Genomic DNA, 6159 nt, shown 5'->3' with positions numbered 1-6159 from the left:
TGGAGGTGGGAGGAAGCCGGAGTACCCGGAGGGAACCCACGCATTCACGGGGAGAACATGCAAACTCCACACAGAAAGATCCCGAGCCTGGATTTGAATCCAGGACTGCAGGACCTTCGTATTGTGAGGCAGACGCACTAACCCCTCTGCCACCGTGAAGCCCAATCAATCAATCAATCAATGTTTATTTATATAGCCCCAAATCACAAATGTCTCAAAGGACTGCACAAATCATTACGACTACAACATCCTCGGAAGAACCCACAAAAGGGCAAGGACAACTCACACCCAGTGGGCAGGGAGAATTCACATCCAGTGGGACGCCAGTGACAATGCTGACTATGAGAAACCTTGGAGAGGACCTCAGATGTGGGCAACCCCCCCCTATCTAGGGGACCGAAAGCAATGGATGTCGAGCGGGTCTAACATGATACTGTGAAAGTTCAATCCATAGTGGCTCCAACACAGCCGCGAGAGTTCAGTTCAAAGCGGATCCAAGACAGCAGCGAGAGTCCCGTCCACAGGAAACCATCTCAAGCGGAGGCGGATCAGCAGCGTAGAGATGTCCCCGACCGATACACAGGCGAGTGGTCCATCCTGGGTCTCGACTCTGGACAGCCAGTACTTCATCCATGGTCATCGGACCGGACCCCCTCCACAAGGGAGGGGGGGACATAGGAGAAAGAAAAGAAGTGGCAGATCAACTGGTCTAAAAAGGAGGTCTATTTAAAGGCTAGAGTATACATATGAGTTTTAAGGTGAGACTTAAATGCTTCTACTGAGGTAGCATCTCGAACTGTTACCGGGAGGGCATTCCAGAGTACTGGAGCCCGAACGGAAAACGCTCTATAGCCCGCAGACTTTTTTTGGGCTCTAGGAATGTGTGTGTGTATACATATATATATATATATATATATATATATATATATACATATATATATGTATTAGGGGTGGAAAAAATTAATGCGTTAATTACGAGTTAACTCATCAATCTATTAACGCCGACAATTATTTTATCGCACATTTGCTTATGTTGTTTACATGCTTTTATTTGGTTAACGCCTTTTCTTAACAAGACGGCGTGGAGGGGCTCTTGGTAAAGATGGAACATTTGGCAAAAATACCGGACAATTCTGCAAATTTCATGGCTGGCTTACAGCGTGGTCACTCCGGGATCACTTACGACCGCCAGACAATTCTGAATGTGGATAGATCGGGCCGTTTTGGACTGAATGAGGCGTGCTTGCTAGACCGGCTAGCTAGCATGGGAATACTTTGCCGGCTACATCCAGCGGCCTGTGAAGCAGCGGAGTATATGTGTTGTCTGTCTATTTATGAATAATGCAGACCAGGAGTGTTGGCTGAGTTCTTAACGTTTACTTTCAGACCGTGCATATCACAACATACAAGATGCCGTCATGGCGACACAACCTATACCGGGCTACCGCGCATGCTCGTCACTCCTGTTGCATGCTGGGTAGGGTAGTTCTTTTTTCCCCTGGCTCATAACATCACAATATAGTACCATGTATATGATGCCTTCAGTTTATCAAAGCACCAAGCAAACAATCGGAAAATTCCCATCAATTCCTAGATATGGTCATAATTATTTTAAGTGCACTACGCAGAATAAACACAACATTATTAATATTGCTACTACGGATAATTTGATCAAAAATTCCCTAAAACAGCCCACTACCTATAATATAAGTTTTTTAAACATAAGATCCCTGATAAAAAAAAATGTTTCTGCTGTTACCTCAGAAATTGCCTGTTCAGATGTTATGATTGTGGCTCAGAGATTTGTATGTAGATTATATTTATTTTCCATAACAAACAGGATAACTTAAATACCCTGGCAGTGGCAATAAGCTTAAATGTTTGTATTTACATTTTTGGAGTTGATTTTCATAAAATATGCTATTTAACTGCTACTGTTTAACAAGGACTGATTTAAATTGTGTTTGCACAACAAATGTTTTGGCGCTTTTGTTCATGTGGGAGAATATTCCAATAAAGGTGCACTACACACTACTTTTGAATTCATTATTGGGCTTTGCGTATACAATGCGGTTAATCGCGATTAATCGGAGAAATAGTTCGATTAAAATTTGTAATCGTTGCCCAGCCCTAATATATATATATATATATATATATAAATATATATATATATATATTTTTATTTTTTTTTATTTTTTTTTTATTATTTTTTTTTTTTATTGGTATTATCAATAATAATGTCATTGATATTAATATTTTGTAATTTGACATTTTATCGTTATAACAATATAAAAAGTGTCATTATTGTTTTTTTCTGTGATGTTTTCATTACTTATTATTTGTAGAGTTGTTAGTTTTTCAATTATTAGCGTTGGTATTATTATTGATGTATTCATTTTCCATGTGATTTTCTTCATCATTAATATTTGACTTATCAGCAGTATTCCTGGTCCTAAGATGGTCCTAAGACCAAATAAATGAATAAAAATATTAAAAAACATATATGAAATTAATGCAAATGCAGTAACAAACTTATGTAAAAGGTTTTTTTGTTTTTCTGTTTAGCATGATGTTAGAAGCTAGTTATGCTAACAGCAATAGCCATAGCAATTTTATCCCAATTCCTTGTTCTGTGCAATAAAACACTGAATAAATAAATAAATAAATAAATAAATAATATACCATAGTAATCAAACAAATATTAAATACATAAATAACATTTATCTCAAAATGTTTTTATTTTTTATTTTGTTACTTTGCTACTTGTATTTTTCTTGACCATAGATTTTTTTTACCTATAATTTTGCATTAAATGTTAGCGTTAGCATTTTCTATTTTGATTTCATTACCTGTTTCATATTATATTATTAGTATTACTGTTATTATTAGTGTATTTGTTCTTATTTTTTTTCCATTTCATATTTTTGTGATTATCGCTATTTGTATAATTGACCTTTTTTTTTTTTTTACTAATACCTGTAATTTTATTTTGATATGGATATTCATTAAGTATAATTATATTCTAATTTTTATTACATGGGCTTGTTTTTGGAGACACTAAGCTCCAAAAAAAAAGTGTATATTTTTGTCTGATTTGTAAAGTATATTTTTTATATTTGTATGCAGTGATAGTTGTGGTCGTGATAGTATATTAAAAAAAACATGAAGGGTCCCTGGGGAGGTGTTTAAGGCATCTTTGACCTGTAGGAGACCACTGGAAAGACCCAGGACACGTTGGGGGGGACTATGTCTCCCGGGCTGGCCTGGCAATGCCTCAGAATCCCCCGGGGAGGGAGTGGACGAAGTGTCTGAGGTAAGGGAAGTCTGGGCTTCTCTGCTTAGGCTGCTGCCCCCGTGACCCGACCTCGGATAAGTGGAAGAAAATGGATGGATGGAGTTGAAATATGGGAGCTACATGCAGTGGCTCATTGGGACAATTATTGGACATTGTTATTTTTATGGTGGACTATTTAAAGGTCAAAAGTGTGATGCACACAAAAGCCTTGAGGACTAATAAAAAATATTGTTACATTGTCTCTGCTGATCCATCTGTGAGACATTCCGCTCACGCTCACATAAACAATGGCGTATATCGTCTTTCCCTGCCATCTTGCTTACAAAGTAAGAATATTTCTGACTACAAATATTTACTTCAAAAACATGCAAAGGCTTTTTTTTTTTTTTTTTTAGGGTCCCCCATTGTGAAATCTGCCCTTAAATGGACTCTGCAGATGTGGCTCCCACTCTTGAACCCCCGCCGTCTTCTTCTGGGAGATGTTCCAAGTGGGTTGGCACTACACTTAATATGATCAACATGCACAGTCGAGGAGGAGGAGGAAGTTTTAGGGGAAGTTATGCAAGGGTTTTGGGGTCAGGAATCATTTCTGTATCTCTCGCATTCCCGTCTGCAGGATTGTTTTTGACCTATGACCTCTTCCGGAGCCAACACTGACCAGCTAAGCCTGTGTTTTGAATTCTTTCAGCGCATTCCGTGTTCAAACAGTGTTCCCGGTGACAAATATCTGACAAAGTGCTGTCCCAATGAGGACACTTCTTGAAGACAAGACGGGGAGTTTGCTGCATGGAAGAATGTGCCTAAAGATGCTTTTATTGCCTGATACCAGGATTTACTTTGGAGGGAAATAAAAATAAACAAGTTGTGGCGGCTGTGACATTTATGTGCGTATATATTTAAATGTAATATAGTATATCTTATATATTTATATTTAAAAACAAAGCTTAGAATTGATATCATTATTATTAATGTGCATATCAGGGGTGTCCAAAGGTTTTCCACCGAGAACCTCACAGCCTACTGAAAAGACTACGGTTGAGAAGAGGCACTTGGATATTGTTTTGTAAATTATATTAAAAGTTGTGGGGTCAAACTATATATGTATATACACGCACACACATACATACATACATACATACATATATTGTGACAATCTGTCACTTCATTTGTTAGTTTTTCGTGTTGTTGTATTTACTTCCTGTTCAGTGTTCTTATTTTGTTGTATTTCCTGTTTTATTCACGGAGCACTGTTGTTTTTCTCTTTTCGTTGATTGGCAGCGGTTCACACCTGCTGTCAATCACACTAGTGTCTATTTATGTTTCACTCGAGCACTCCTCAGTGCTCGATGATAAAATCTATGTTGAGAACGTTTATCTGCACGACTGCTTTATGTTTGTTTTTGTTATTTTCTTATTTGTATTAAATATTCTTACCTTCACTCTACTCTCCTGGATTCTTGCATACTCGGGGACACACAAAAGCAGACATGCGAGTTCCTAACATATATATATATATATATATATATATATATATATATATATATATATATATATATATATATATATATATATATATATATATATATATATATATATATATATACATATACATATATATATACATATACATATATATATATATATATACATATATATATACATATACATATATATATACATATACATATACATATATATATACATACATATACATACATACATATATATACATATACATACATATATATATATACATATATATATATACATATATATATATATATATATATATATATATATATATATATATATATATATATATATATATATATATATATAGTGCGTCTGCCTCACAATACGAAGGTCCTGCAGTCTTGGGTTCAATCCCAGGCTCGGGATCTTTCTGTGTGGAATTTGCATGTTCTCCCCGTGAATGCGTGGGTGCCCTCCGGGTACTCCGGCTTCCTCCCACCTCCAAAGACATGCACCTGGGGATAGGTTGATTGGAAACACTAAATTGGCCCTAGTGTGTGAATGTGAGTGTGAATGTTGTCTATCTGTGTTGGCCCTGCGATGAGATGGCGACTTGTCCAGGGAGTACCCCGCCTTCCGCCCGATTGTAGCTGAAATAGGTGTCAGCGACCCCAAATAGGGAATAAGCAGTAGAAAATGGATGGATGGATATGAAATACTTTACTCTTAACCACGCCCCCACCCCATCCACGACCACGCCCTTCCACCTCCCGAAATCGGCGGTTTCAAGGTTGGCAAGTATGCTTGGGGCAATGTTTACATTTCACCTCCATCCATCCATCCATCCATCTTCTTCCGCTTATCCAAGGTCAGGTCGCGGGGGCAACAGCCTAAGCAGGGAAACCCAGACTTCCCTCTCCCCAGCCACTCCGTCTCGCGCTTCCCGGGGGATCCCGAGGCGTTCCCAGGCCAGCCGGGAGACATAGTCTTCCCAACGTGTCCTGGGTCTTCCCCGTGGCCTCCTACCGGTTGGACGTGCCCTAGGGAGGCGTTCGGGTGGCATCCTGACCAGATGCCCGAACCACCTCATCTGGCTCCTCTCCATGTGGAGGAGCAGCGGCTTTAATTTGAGTTCCTCCCGGATGGCAGAGCTTCTCACCCTATCTCTAAGGGAGAGACCCGCCACACGGCGGAGGAAACTCATTTGGGCCGCTTGTACCCGTGGTCTTATTCTTTCGGTCATGACCCAAAGCTCATGACCATAGGTGAGGATGGGAACGTAGATCGACCGGTATATCAATCAATCAATCAATGTTTATTTATATAGCCCCAAATCACAAATGTCTCAATTCTTCACCACAACGGATCGGTACAACGTCCGCATTACTGAA

This window comes from Nerophis ophidion, linkage group LG10 (genome assembly GCF_033978795.1).
Source record: "Nerophis ophidion isolate RoL-2023_Sa linkage group LG10, RoL_Noph_v1.0, whole genome shotgun sequence".
NCBI classification, from domain to species: Eukaryota; Metazoa; Chordata; class Actinopteri; order Syngnathiformes; family Syngnathidae; genus Nerophis; species Nerophis ophidion.
The sequence above is the reverse complement of the archived record's forward strand: the minus strand, read 5'-3'. Positions refer to the sequence as shown.